Below are 14,424 nucleotides of genomic sequence, written 5' to 3' on the forward strand. Positions count from 1 at the left end.
CCTTTAGGTTCATCCGTGTTGTCCCAACTGACAGGATTTCCTTCTTTTTAAATGCTGAATGACATTCCTGTGTGTGTGTGTGGGTGTGGGTGTGGGTGTGTGAGCTTGTCTTTATCCATTCATTCATCCCTGGACACATAGGTTGATTCCATATCTTGGCTGTTGTAAATAATGCTGCCATGAACATGAAAATGCAGATATCTCTTCAAGATACTGATTTCATTTCCTTTGTATATATATCTATTAATAGAAATGGGATTGTTGGATCACATGGTAGTGAGGAATTTCTATATTATTTTCTGTAATAGTTGTACCAATTTCCATTCCCGCCAACAGTGCATAAGGGTTCGCTTTTCTCCATATCCTCACCAACACTTGTTATCCTTTATCTTTTTGATAATAGCCATTCTCTTTTTTTTTTTTTTTTTTTTGAGATGGAGTTCCACTTTGTTTCCAGGCTGGAGTGCAGTGGCGCGATCTCAGCTCACCGCAACCACCACCTCCTGGGTTCAAGCGATTCTCCTGCCTCAGTCTCCCAAGTGGCTGGGACTACAGGCGCACACCACCACACTCAGCTAATTTTTGTATTTTTAGTAGAGGCTGGGTTTCACCATATTGGCCAGGATGGTCTCAATCTCTTCACCTCTTGATCTGTCTGCCTCAGCCTCCCAAAATCCTGGAATTACGGGTGTGAGGCACTGCACCCGGCTGATGATAGCCGTTCTAATGGGTGTGAGTCGATACCTCATTGTGGTTTTGATTTGCATTTCTCTGATGATTAGAGATGTTGAGCATTTTTAATACTAAATTGGCCATTATTATTTTGGCCATTCATGTGTCTTTTTTTGAAAAATGTCTTTTCAGATCCTTTGCCCATTTTTAAATCAGGTTATTTGTCTTCTTGCTGTTGAGTTGTTTGAATTCCTTATGTATTTTGCATATTAACCCCTTATTAGATGCATGGCTTGTAAATAATTTTTCCCACTCCATAGGTTGTCTCTTCACTCTGTTGATTGTTTCCTTTGCTATGCAGAAGCTTTTTAGTTTGAGGCAATCTCATTCATCGATACTTGCTTTTGTTTCTTATACTTTTGGAGTAATATCCAAAAAATTCCTTTCCAATACCTATTTCAAGAAGATTTTCCCCTGTATTTTCTTCTAGTAGTTTTACAATTTCAGGGCTCACGTTTAAGTCTTTAATCCATTCTGACCTGATTTTTGTAGATGGTGTGAGGTTAGGGTCTAATTTTATTCTGTTTTTTTTAGAAATGGAGTTTTGCTCTTGTTTCCCCAGCTGGAGCGCAATGGCGCGACCTTGGCTCATAGCAACCTCTGCCTCCCAGGTTCAAGCAATTCTGCCTCAGCCTTGCAAGTAACTGAGATTACAGGCATGTGCCACCACGCCTGGCTAATTTTGTATTTTTAGTAGAGATGGGGCTTCGCCATGTTGGTCAGGCTGGTCTTGAACTCCTGACCTTAGGTGATCTGCCCACCTCGGCCTCCCAATGTGCTGGGATTATAGGCGTGAGCCACTGCACCTGGCCTAATTTTATTCTTCTGCATGTGAATATACAGTTTTCTCAGCACCATTTATTGAATAGATTAACCTTTTCTCATTGTGTGTCCCTGGCACCTTTGTCAAAGAACAATTGACTTTAAATGAGTGGAATTATTTCTGAAGTGTCTATTCTGTTTGATTGGTGTATATGAATGTTTTTATGCCAGTATCACACTGTTTTAATTTACTATAGCTTTGTAGTATATTTTGAAATCAGGTAGTGTGATGCCTCCAGCTTTGCTCTCCTTGATCAAGATCACTGACTATTTTGGTCTTTTGTGATTTCATGTGAATTTTAGGATTGCTTTTTCTATTTATGTAAAAAATGCCATTGGAATTTTGATAGAAATTATATTGAATCTGTAGATTGCCATGGATAGTGTGGACATTTTAACAATGTTAATTCTTCCAATTCATCGACATAGGATATCTTTTCATTTATGTGTGTCTTCTTCAATTTCTTTTATCAGTGTTTTATAGTTTTCAGTGTACAAAATTTTCACCTCCTTGGTTAAATTTCTTCCTAAGAATTTTGTTGTTTTTGAATGGTATTGTAAATGGTATTGTTTTCTAAATTTATTTTTTAAAGTTAATTGTTAGTCTACAGACTAATAATTTTGTATGTTTATTTTGTATCCTGCAACTTTACTACATTTATTAGTTCTAAGATTTTTTGTGGAGTCTTTAGAATTTACTAGGCACACCATCCCTTATGATGGTATTACTTATTAATTTTTGACTTTACAATGTGTTTATTAAGATATAATCCCATTGTAAATAGAGGAGTTTCTGAATTATAATGGTTCACCTTATGATTTTTCAACCTTTTGATTGACTTATTGGCACATAACTTGATGCATTCCAACTTAGAATATTTTCAACTTACCATGGGTTTATTGGGATGTAACCACATTATAAGTTTAGGAGCATCTGTATATAAGATCATGCTACCTCCAAACAGAGAAAATTTTACTTCTTCCTTTCCTATTTGATGAATTTTGTCTTCATCTTGTGTAATTGCTCTGATCGGGACTTCCAGTACTATGTTGAATAGAAATGGTGACAGTAGGCATCTCTGTCTTGTTCCTGGTCTTAGAGGAAAAGCTTTTAGCTTTTCACCATTAAATATGATATTAGCTGTGGGTGTGTAATATGGCCTTTATTAGGTTGAGGTACATTCTTTCTATACCTAATTTGTTGAGAGTTCTTATCATAAAAGGATTTGAATTTGGCCAAATGCTTTTTCTGCATCTATTGAGATGATCATATGATTTCTATTCTTCATTCTGTTAATGTGATATATCACATTTATTGATTTGCATATGTTGAATGATCCTTGCATCCCAGGGATAAATCCCATTTGATCATGATGTATGGTACCATTAATACGCTGTTGAAGTTTGTTTGCTAGTATTTTGTTGAGGAATTTTTGTATCTACGCTCATCAGGGATATTGGTCTATATTTTTCTTGTAGAATCCTTGTCTGGGTTTGGCTTCAGGGTAATGATGACCATAAAATGAATCTCGAAGTGTTCCCTCCTCTTCAATATTTCAAAAAAGTTTGAGAAAAATTGATGTTAATTATTCTGTAAAAGTTTGATAGAATTTACCAATGAAGCCATCAGGTTCTGGGGCTTTTTTTGTTGGGAGGTTTTTGGTTGCTGATTCAATCTCCTCACCCATTATTGGTCTGTTCGCATTTCCTACTTCGTGTCTTCAGTCTTATTAGGTTGTATGTTTCTAGAAATTTATTCATTTCTTCTAGGTTACCCAATTTGTTGGTATAGAATTGTTCATTTTAGTTTTTGCCCATTCAGTATGATATTGGCTGTGGGTTTGTCATAGATAGCTCTTATTATTTTGAGATACGTTCCATCAATACCTAATTTATTGAGAGTTTTTAGCATGAAGGGTTGTTGAATTTTGTCAAAGGCCTTTGCTGCATCTATTGAGATAATCATGTGGTTTTTGTCTTTGGTTCTGTTTATATGCTGGATTACATTTATTGATTTGCATATGTTGAACCAGCCTTGCATCCCAGGGATGAAGCCCACTTGATCATGGTGGATAAGCTTTTTGATGTGCTGCTGGATTTGGTTTGCCAGTATTTTATTGAGCATTTTTGCATCAATGTTCATCAAGGATATTGGTCTGAAATTCTCTTTTTTGGTTGTGCCTCTGCCAGGCTTTGGTATCAGGACGATGCTGGCTTCATAAAATGTGTTAGGGAGGATTCCCTCTTTTTCTATCGATTGGAATAGTTTCAGAAGGAATGGTACCAGTTCCTCCTTGTACCTCTGGTAGAATTCGGCTGTGAATCCATCAGGTCCTGGACTCTTTTTGATTGGTAAGCTATTGATTATTGCCACAATTTCAAGCCTGTTATTGGTCTATTCAGAGATTCAACTTCTTCCTGGTTTAGTCTTGGGAGGGTGTATTTGTTGAGGAATTTATCCATTTCTTCTAGATTTTCTAGTTTATTTGCGTAGAGGTGTTTGTAGTATTCTCTGATGGTAGTTTGTATTTCTGTGGGATCGGTGGTGATATCCCCTTTTTCATTTTTTATTGCATCTATTTGATTCTTCTCTCTTTTCTTCTTTATTAGTCTTGCTAGCGGTCTATCAATTTTGTTGATCTTTTCAAAAAACCAGCTCCTGGATTCATTAATTTTTTGAAGGGTTTTTTGTGTCTCTATTTCCTTCAGTTCTGCTCTGATTTTAGTTATTTCTTGCCTTCTGCTAGCTTTTGAATGTGTTTGCTCTTGCTTTTCTAGTTCTTTTTTTTTTTTTTTTTTTTTTTTGAGACGGAGTCTCGCTCTTTCACCCAGGCTGGAGTGTAGTGGCGCGATCTCGGCTCACTGCAAGCTCCGCCTCCCGGGTTCACGCCATTCTCCTGCCTCAGCCTCTCCGAGTAGCTGGGACTACAGGCGTCCACCACCAAGCCCGGCTAATTTTTTGTATTTTTTTTAGTAGAGACGGGGTTTCACCTTGGTCTCGATCTCCTGACCTCGTGATCCGCCCGCCTCGGCCTCCCAAAGTGCTGGGATTACAAGCGTGAGCCACCGCGCCTGGCCTCTAGTTCTTTTAATTGTGATGTTAGGATGTCAATTTTGGATCTTTCCTGCTTTCTCTTGTGGGCATTTAGTGCTATAAATTTCCCTCTACACACTGCTTTGAATGTGTCCCAGAGATTCTGGTATGTTGTGTCTTTGTTCTTGTTGGTTTCAAAGAACATCTTTATTTCTGCCTTCATTTCATTATGTACCCAGTAGTCATTCAGGAGCAGGTTGTTCAGTTTCCACGTAGTTGAGCAGTTTTGAGTGAGTTTCTTAATCCTGAGTTCCAGTTTGATTGCACTGTGGTCTGAGAGACAGTTTGTTATGATTTCTGTTCTTTTACATTTGCTGAGGAGAGCTTTACTTCCAACTATGTGGTCAATTTTGGAATAGGTGTGGTGTGGTGCTGAAAAAAATGTATACTCTGTTGATTTGGGGTGGAGAGTTCTGTAGATGTCTATTAGATCCACTTTGTGCAGAGCTGAGTTCAATTCCTGGATATCCTTGTTAACTTCCTGTCTCGTTGATCTGTCTAATGTTGACAGTGGGGTGTTAAAATCTCCCATTATTATTGTGTGGGAGTTTAAGTCCCTTTGTAGGTCACTCAGGACTTGCTTTATGAATCTGCGTGCTCCTGTGTTGGGTGCATATATATTTAGGAGAGTTAGCTCTTCTTGTTGAATTGATCCCTTTACCATTATGTAATGGCCTTCTTTGTCTCTTTTGATCTTTGTTGGTTTAAAGTCTATTTTATCAGAGACTAGGATTGCAACCCCTGCCTTTTTTTGTTTTCCATTTGCTTGATAGATCTTCCTCCATCTCTTTATTTTGAGTCTATGTGTGTCTCTGCACGTGAGATGGGTTTCCTAAATACAGCACACTGATTGGTCTTGTTTTTTTTCCTTCTCTCTTGCTGTCTCCTTTTGTGATTTGGTGGTTTTGTATAGTGATATGCTTTAATATCTTTCTCTTTTGTGCAACTACTACAGGTTTTTTTCCTTGTGATTACCATGAAGCTTGCACAAGACATCTTATAGTTATAACAGTCTACTTTAAGCCAGTAAGAGCTTAACTTTGCATGCAAAAACTCTACACTTTAACTTCTGTCTCCCCTGCTCATAATTTGTTATTGACGCCACAATTCACATCTTTTTACATTGTATGTCTATTAGCAAATTATTGTAGCTATAGTTATTTTTAATACTTTTGTCTTTTGACTTTTATACTAGAGTTAAAAGTGATTTACACACCACCCCATTACAGTATTACAGTATTCTGAATTTGACTATATATTTATCTTTACAATGAATTTTTTACTTTTGTATATTTTAATGTTACTAATGAACATCCGTTCATTTCTGCTTGAAGATTTTCTTTAGCATCGCTTATAAGGCAAGTGTAGTAGGAAGAAAATCCCTCAGCTTTTGTTTGTCTTTATCTCTCCTTCATTTCTGAAGGACAGCTTTGCCAGGTGTAGTATTTCTGGTTGGAAATCTTACTCATCTTATTCTTTCAGTACTTAGAAATATGATCTCACTCTCTTCTGGCATGTGAGGTCTCTGCTGAGAAATGCACTATTAGCCTGATCCACTGAAATCCCTTTTATGTGACAAATTGCTTTTCTTTTGCTGCTTTCAAAATTCTTTCTCTTTGATTCTTGACAATTTGATTATAACATGTCTCAATGAATATCTCTTTATGTTTAATCTATTTAAAGTTCTTTGGGCTTTGTAAAGCTGGAGGTTCATTTCATCTACATATTTGGGAAGTTTTCTGTCATTATTTCTTCAAGCTTTCTTCTCTCTCCCTCTGCTTCTATTTGGGTCTCTCATAGTGCATATATTGGTTTGCTTGATGGTGTCCCATAAGTCCTGTAGACTCTTCATTCTTTTGTTGTTGTTGTTCCTCTGACTGGATAATTGCAAGTAGCCTGTTGTTGAGCTCACTGATTCTTTCTTCTGCTTGATTTTGCCAGCTTGTTGAAACTTTTTATAGAATTTTTCAGTTGGATAATGTTTCTCAGCTCCATATTTTCTATTGGGTTTATTTTGGTGTGGCTTCAATCTCTTTGTTGAACTTCTAATTTTGTTCATGAATTGTTTTCCTGATTTTGTTTCGTTATCTATCTGCATTCTTTTGCAGCTCACTGAGCCTCTTTAAGACAATTATTTTGAATTAATTGTCAGGCAGTTTGTAGATTTCTATTTGTTTAGGATCAGTAACTGATGCTTTATTTTGCTCCTTTAGTGTTGTATGTTTTCTTGATCTTTTTGGCCTTGCTTTGGTGTCTGGCATTTGAAGAAGGAGGCATGTCTTTCAGTCTTTACAGACTGGCTTCAGCAAGGAAAGTACTTCACCAGTCAGCCTATCCACGGATTCTGGGTGGGCTGACTGAAAGGGTCTATTGGTGGACTTCATACTAGAGTCCCCGAGTGGTCTGAACTGGTGACGCTTTCCATGGGCGGATGGGCCTGGTGCCTCAATCCATGGAGGCTGGCCTGGTACTAGAGTCTACTGGAGTGAACCTAGTGACTAGATCTGGGAGAATGGGCCTAGAGCTTGGGTCCAGGAGGGCAGGCCTGAAGCCTATGTTAATGGGGGCTGAACTGGCACTGAGGCAGGCCTTGATTCTGAGTCTGTAGAGGCTGGCCTGTGGCTGGGGTGGGCTTGGAGCCTGGGTCCTCAGAGTCTCAGGGGGCCAGTGTAGCCCTAGTGTTGACTGGGGCAGGCCTGGTGTGGGGTTTGCAGTGACATTTGATGCTCACTGAACTCTCCTTCCCCACTCACAGAGGGCCTTTCTATCCGCACTACACTACTCAGGCTACTACTACTTGGAGGTGGAGTGATATAGGTAATGTGAAACTGTCCTTTCTACTCTCTCCAATGCATCCTTCCCCATCTCTATGCTCCACCATGTGCCATAATCTCTCAACTAGATTTTCCACCTACTGTGAAGGTATTCTCATGTATGGATGGTTGTTCAAATTGATGTTTCTGTGAGGAAACTAGTGACAGAAGCTCCTATTCCACCATCTTACTGATGCAACTCTGGAGTTTACTTTTTAAAGAGCAGGCAAATATGAGATTGATTTCCAGTATCACTATTTAGGCAAAGGCATTGATATTCATGAGATGCACTCACGTGGTAAATCTCCACAAAAAAAGGAGGTACCTTTAAGCCTTCCTGGGGCTACTCCATTTCTATTATGTTTTTCTTCAAAGGAGGCTGATGTACTGAGTTATTTCATCAGCCATAGGATAAAAGGATCCTGTGGTATGAGGATTGCCCACATGAGGACACCTTCCAGGATGTCAAGGAGTTCCTGGCTTCATGGTCTATGCTAATGCATTCTAATGATCATGGACCGCTATTTCCTATCTTTGACCCTTCCGTTCACTGTGAAGGAAATTTTCTTAGTCACAGAATGCTAAATGGCACTAAAATATCTACTTTTAAAAAATTGCTACCAATATAGAGGTATTAATATATTAGTAAAGAAGCTCATAGTCAAAGTCCAGAAGTTCCATGATGATCTTAAAACTTAGATGCTTTTGTAATTTATTCTGATTATAAACCTCTTTTGGAAACACATTTCTAAGGAGAAATCTGAATTCTTAGTGATGTCCATAACAATTTATATTGTTAGATTCTTTTGTTCATTGCTGCTGATGAGACATTTGTCTATAAGCCCAGAAAAGCCAGGCTGAAGGTCAGTGCCCTCTGCTATTTCCCACTGTAGATATTGTGCCACTGAAAGTTTTAATTTTAGAAGGTTTTCCTGACCAACTTTTTCTAATGGGCAAAAGCAATAAATTAATCACGAATTGACTAACATTATTGATCACTTACTGTATATTAGGCCACATATTTGACTTGGTTCCTAGGATATGAGAATTAATGAAACTGTCCTTAAGAAGTATTACAGTACAGTGCAGTGATCCTCAAACTTTTGTATGCAGCAGACTCACTTGGGTAGCTTATTAAAATTTCTACTTTTGACTTCACCCAGAGACTAGGGCTGTCAAGTTGAGAAATTACCAAGGGAGGATAAGGGAGAGGGTGGCCTTCACATTGTATTCTATGAGAAGGGTGCTCCCTGAAATGTCATGTACCGTTTGTGTGAATGTAGAGTCTGAGAAATATGGGCTTTGTGATGTCTTCCCATCATCAATTTCTCCATCTCTTGGTGTATATACATGCCCCCATTCCCACCCAATGTGCTTTAGGAGAAGACGTCTCCATGTCTGCTTTTAAGAGGGCACATGGCTCAGAGTAAATCTGTGCAAGTACGTCTCTTGAGTGATTCGCTCAGGAATGGGAGCTTGACCTAATTCAGGTTAGCAAGAGGTGAAGTGTTTTTCCTGGAACTTTTAAGGCAGGCTGCTTCCTTACACAGAGAACTTGGAGGAACGAGCTCTTCTCTCTTCCAAGATGTGGTGGAGGAAGCAAGTTCCCAGGGAATTGGGGATAGTTCTCTTCAGAATGAAGCTGACGCCATGGAGGGCAGAGAGGAAGAAACAAAAGGAACCAGATGTTTGATGACATTGATGAGCTACTGAGCCCCTTTGACTCATTAAGTCCTCTTTCTTTGAAGAAAGAGTTTGAGTTTTATTATCATTGTTGTTGTCACTTGCAACAAAATAAGCCCTAGCTGGTATGGCAACTTTGGGAGTGGGCCCAGAAATCCTAATTTTTAATAATCTACTCCAGGTGATTCTGAAGTAGATGGTAGTAGATCTAGTCTAATATATTTGGCCAGAATTATTTTCAGAGAGTAGTGGTGTTTACTTCATAATCTTAGTTTTGAAGACTTTTAAGGAGAACACATAGGTTAGTTAAAACATTTAACTAAATTACATTTAATGAATTGTATTTTGATGGATTGAGTCATTTGTCCATAGTACATCTGCCAGAGATAAATGCTTTTGAAAAAAAATCCTAGATTTTCTGCTTTTCTATCATAAGACATGATTTGATTGCAGCCACAGTGACACCAATTATATATTTTTTATCTGTTGGAGTGGAGAAAATGGGCTTTAAGTAATCATTACTTAGTGAAAATTGAACTGTCATCTCAAATTGTCAATACTCAGATTAGAAAATGTAAACAAAACCAAGTTCCTTTACTCTTCAACTCCACACAAGTGAAAATGCTGCATAAAATTTGATAGGCACAATTATCATAATTTTACCCTTTCAGATGTCAGCTCATTCTATTGATCTATATTCTGTTGATGAAATAGTTAAATATTAAAATTTAATGAATGCCAGTTAAAAATGGACCCCCTAAAATGTATTGTTTATTAACCTATATCTTAAAGGATTAGGCATAAAAAGATTTTATAAATGACAGTTCATGAATATTCTTAATGTGAATTGAATTAATATTCAATTACTTGAAGCTGCTCATTATATCTGTAATTAACCTTTTACCTTCCTAAAGAGATGATGTTTTTTAAGGAAAAGACATAAAGGGAAAGGGATTAAAATAATCTTAAAATAGTCTCATAAAGGGCTGGGCGTGGTGGCTCACACCTGTAATCCCAGCACTTTGGGAGGCTGAGGTGGGTGGATAACTGAGGTCAGGAGTTTGAGACTGGCCTGACCAATATGGTGAAGCCCTGTTTCTACTAAAAATACAAAAATTAGCTGGGTGTGGTTGTGGGCACCTGTAATCTCAGCTACCAGGGAGGCTGAAGCAGGAGAATCGCTTGAACCCGGGAGGCAGAGGTTGCAGTAAGCCGAGATTGCACAATTGCACTCCAGCCTGGGGGACGGAGGGAGACTCCATCTCAAAAAAAACAAAAACAAAAACAAAAAAAAACAGTCTCGTAAAATTCCAACCTGCATTTTTTTTTGTTTTAATTTTTTTCGAGACAGAGTCTCATCTGTCCAGGCTGAAGTACAGTGGTGTGATCTTGGCTCACTGCAACCTCTGCTTCCCAGGTTCAAGTAATTCTACTGCCTCAGCCTCCTGAGTAGCTAGAATTACAGGCACCTGCCACCATGCCCGGCTAATTTTTGTATTTTTAGTAGAGACAGGGTTTCACCCTGTTGGCCAGTCTGGCCTTAAACTCCCGATCTCAAGTGATCCGCCTGCCTCGGCCTCCCAAAGAGATGGGATTACAAGCGTGAGCCACCACGCACCGCCCCAACCTGAACTTTTAAAAGACCTTCATTCCATTAAATAAAATAATGTTATATGATTCTAAAACCCTTATCTGTGGCAATGAGTCTCTTAATGACTGCTTGAGGGAAAAATTCCACTGGTCAGTACAGTAGGCAGAATTTCTAAAATCATCCCCCAAGATGTTATATCCAACTACCCAGACCCTCTGCATATGATGAGATTCAGTCCTGTGATGGTATTGTATTATATGGCATAGTTAACCTTAAGATAGGGAGAATATCCAGGTGGGCCTCGTCTAATCAGATAGGCCCTGAAAACGGGAATGCTTTCTCATGCTGCCAGCAGAAGTCAGAGAGATTCTTAGTGTGAGAAGGGCTCCCTGTGCCATTGCTGGCTTTGATGACAGAGGGAGCTAACTGAGAATGTAAGTGGTTCTAAGGAGCTAAAAGAGAGGCCCCTGGCTTACTGCCAGTCAGGAAACAGGGATCTCAGCCCCACAACTGCAAGGAACTGGATTCTGCCAACAACCTGAATGAGGTTATAAGTGGGCTCTCTCTAGAGCCTCCAGATAAAAGCCCAGATGGCCCACACCTGGGCCTCAGCCTTGTGAGCCCCTAAGTAGAGAAACTGGCCAAGCCTACTTCTGACCCACAGAACTATGAGATCATGAATGTTTTTAATAATTAATCTACTTAATTTGTGATTTTTGATACCATAATAGAAAACTAATATAGTCAGGAAAATTATGAGCAAAACATTCATGGTAGAAGAGATCTCAGAGAGCTTCTAACCACTGGTGTCCTTGACAAAGAAGGTCCCTAGACACAGTAGACAGTGTGAAACCCAAGCTATTTCAAAGCTCTAAAAAGCCTAAATTAAGTCACAGAATTATTAATCAAATAGTGCTGTACAGACCTACTTAACCTTGATAGATAATCAAGTTTCTTTGTTTTTACGCTCACTAGAATGTAAGCACCACTTGGGCAGGGATGTTGACTCTTCTGTTCACAGTTATCCTTAATGTCAAGAACAGAACCTGATACCCAGTAGGCATTCAATAAACAAATACATAATTAGGGCCAAAATTATATCATCAGTATGATAACAACACATTATTCAACTGTTAACAATTACTTATGCTTGAATTCATTAAAGAGATAATAATAAACTTCTTTGAATGTGTAAATGCGGTTAGATTGGCCAAATCATTCAAAACATAGGCTTCATGGGTAAGAAAAAGTAACAAAAGGGATATTAGTTATTAATTTTTGTTTTTTTTTTGAAAAACATTTTTGTCCATTCCCACTTCTAAAAATCCAGATGAGGAAACTGAAGCCAAGTGAGGTTAAGTAATAAATATGTAACTGTTAGCTAAATTGTGGTACTGGTTCTAAATGTGTGTGATAGAAAGCCATTTAATCAAAATGAATCTGTCCACATTCGAAACTGATGGATGCTGCTGCTAAATCAACTGTGGGAAGAAAAAGTGAAAACAGACTAAAAAAAGCAGGCTTCAGAGCCACAGTTACTGGAACACAAACTCCATTCCATTTAGTTTAATTAAACCAAACTTAGCAAACATCTATGATGTGAGATATTAATAGACACTCTGGCTTATGAGGATGAACAGATATGCCCAGATCCTCCAGGATTTCCAGTCTAGGAGGGGAGCTAAGGCATGAACCCAGGTAAATGCAATACAAGGTAGAATGTGAAGGGTACTACTGGGGGGTACAAATAAAGAACTATGGGAGCAAAACTGGTGGAGAGCTTTTTTGTGGCTGGAAAGGTGGGGGAAAAGTTTCACAGAGGAGGTGTCATCTGTTGCCCTGGCAATGGCACTAAGTTGAGTTTCCTCTAAAGTTTATTTACATTGTACGGAAGAAATGTCACATCAGAAACTTGTCCCTGAGGCCAGGCACAATGGCTCACGCCTGTAATCCCAGCACTTTGGGAGGCTGAGGCAGGCAGATCACTTGAGGTCAGGAGTTTGAGACCAGCCTGGATAACGTGGTGAAATCCTGTCTCTACTAAAAAATACAAAAATTAGCTGGGCATGGTGGCACGCACTGTAATCCGAGCTACTCGGGAGGCTGAGGCAGGACAATCGCTTGAACATGGGAGGCAGTTTGCAGAGAGCCAAGATTGCCCACTGCACTTCACCCTGAGTGACAGAGTGAGACTCAGTCTCAAAAAAAAAGAAAGAAACTTGCTCCTTGAATTCTTGTTTCATCACTGGTCTGAAATCTAAACAGAAGGAAAACCAGCTGTAGAATTGCTATGTTCCAGAAATAAATATACAGAAACTTCTTAAACTGAACGTTACACTCGATTTGTATTCTACTGAATTACAATTACAAGCACTCATAAATGTTTATTTCCTTGTAATTCATTTCTTTGTTAGATACAATGATGCTTAATTCCACCTTGTGGTTAACGTGGAGGATGGAGCATTTTGAGAATGTGAGAACATCAGCACTAATTTATTAGGATAGCTGCTTTCTGTCTGAGATGAATCCCATCTCCAATCCCATTTGTAGCTTGTAGTTTTTTCTCTCCAGGCCAGGCAATTAATCCTTATGCTCCTTAGCACTCTGGCACTTAGCCTCTGTTTCAAGTGTTCTTTTTACATTCGTTGACTGTTTCCTCAAACTTAAATACCGAATTGACTAAAATGCATGGAAAAAATACAAAGAATATGTGAGAAATATGGAATTTTTGAAAAGTTACTTTCGTTATTCATCTGGAACTGCACCTGTGGTGTATAGTGATCTTGGTTACATTGCCCTCTAGTGGTGGTAGTACGGTATAATGTGCAAGAAGCATTTCCTTTTCAGTAGTCATCTTAACATTTATTGAATATCTGTTGTGTAGGTAGGCTCTGAGGATATTGAGACAATTAAGAAACAGTTCCTACTCTTGTCGATTTATCATTCTAGCAGAAGATGCATTTCAGCATAGCACAGTGTGAAAAGGAACTATAGCAGGAGTACGTACAAAGGTCTATGAGTGCTCTGGGGAAGGAATAATTAATTCTCTCTAAGTGCATCCAGAAGGGCTTTTCAAACACATTACACTTCACCAGCAGCTTGGAAAGTGCATAGGAGTGTTTCAGATATTCTGTCTTCAAGAGACCCATCTCACATGCAATGACATCCATAGGCTCAAAGTAAAGGGATGGAGAAAGATCTCTCAAGCAAACAGGAAAAAAAAAGAAACCCGGTGTTGCTTTTCTTATTTCAGACAAAACAGACTTTAAAGCAACAATGATCAAAAAGACAAAGAAGGGAATTACATAATGGCAAAGGGTTCAATTAAACAAGAAGACTTGACTATCCTAAATATATATGCACCTGACATTGGAGCACCCATATTCATAAACAATTTCTTAGGGACCTATGAAGGAACTTAGGTAACTACACAATAAGTGTGGGAGACTTTAACACCCCACTGACAGCATCAGACAGATCACTGAGGCAGGAAACTAAAAAAGATATTTGGGACCCGAACTCAACACTGGACCAAGTGGACCTAACAGACATTTGCAGAACACTAGCCCCAACAACAACAGAACATACATTGTTCTCATCCGCACATGGCACAGACCACACACATGGCCACAAAGCAATTCTCAATAAATTCTAACTGAAATCATACCAGCCATACTCTCAGACCACAG

The sequence above is a fragment of the Symphalangus syndactylus genome, chromosome 2 (genome assembly GCF_028878055.3).
Source record: "Symphalangus syndactylus isolate Jambi chromosome 2, NHGRI_mSymSyn1-v2.1_pri, whole genome shotgun sequence".
NCBI lineage: Eukaryota > Metazoa > Chordata > Mammalia > Primates > Hylobatidae > Symphalangus > Symphalangus syndactylus.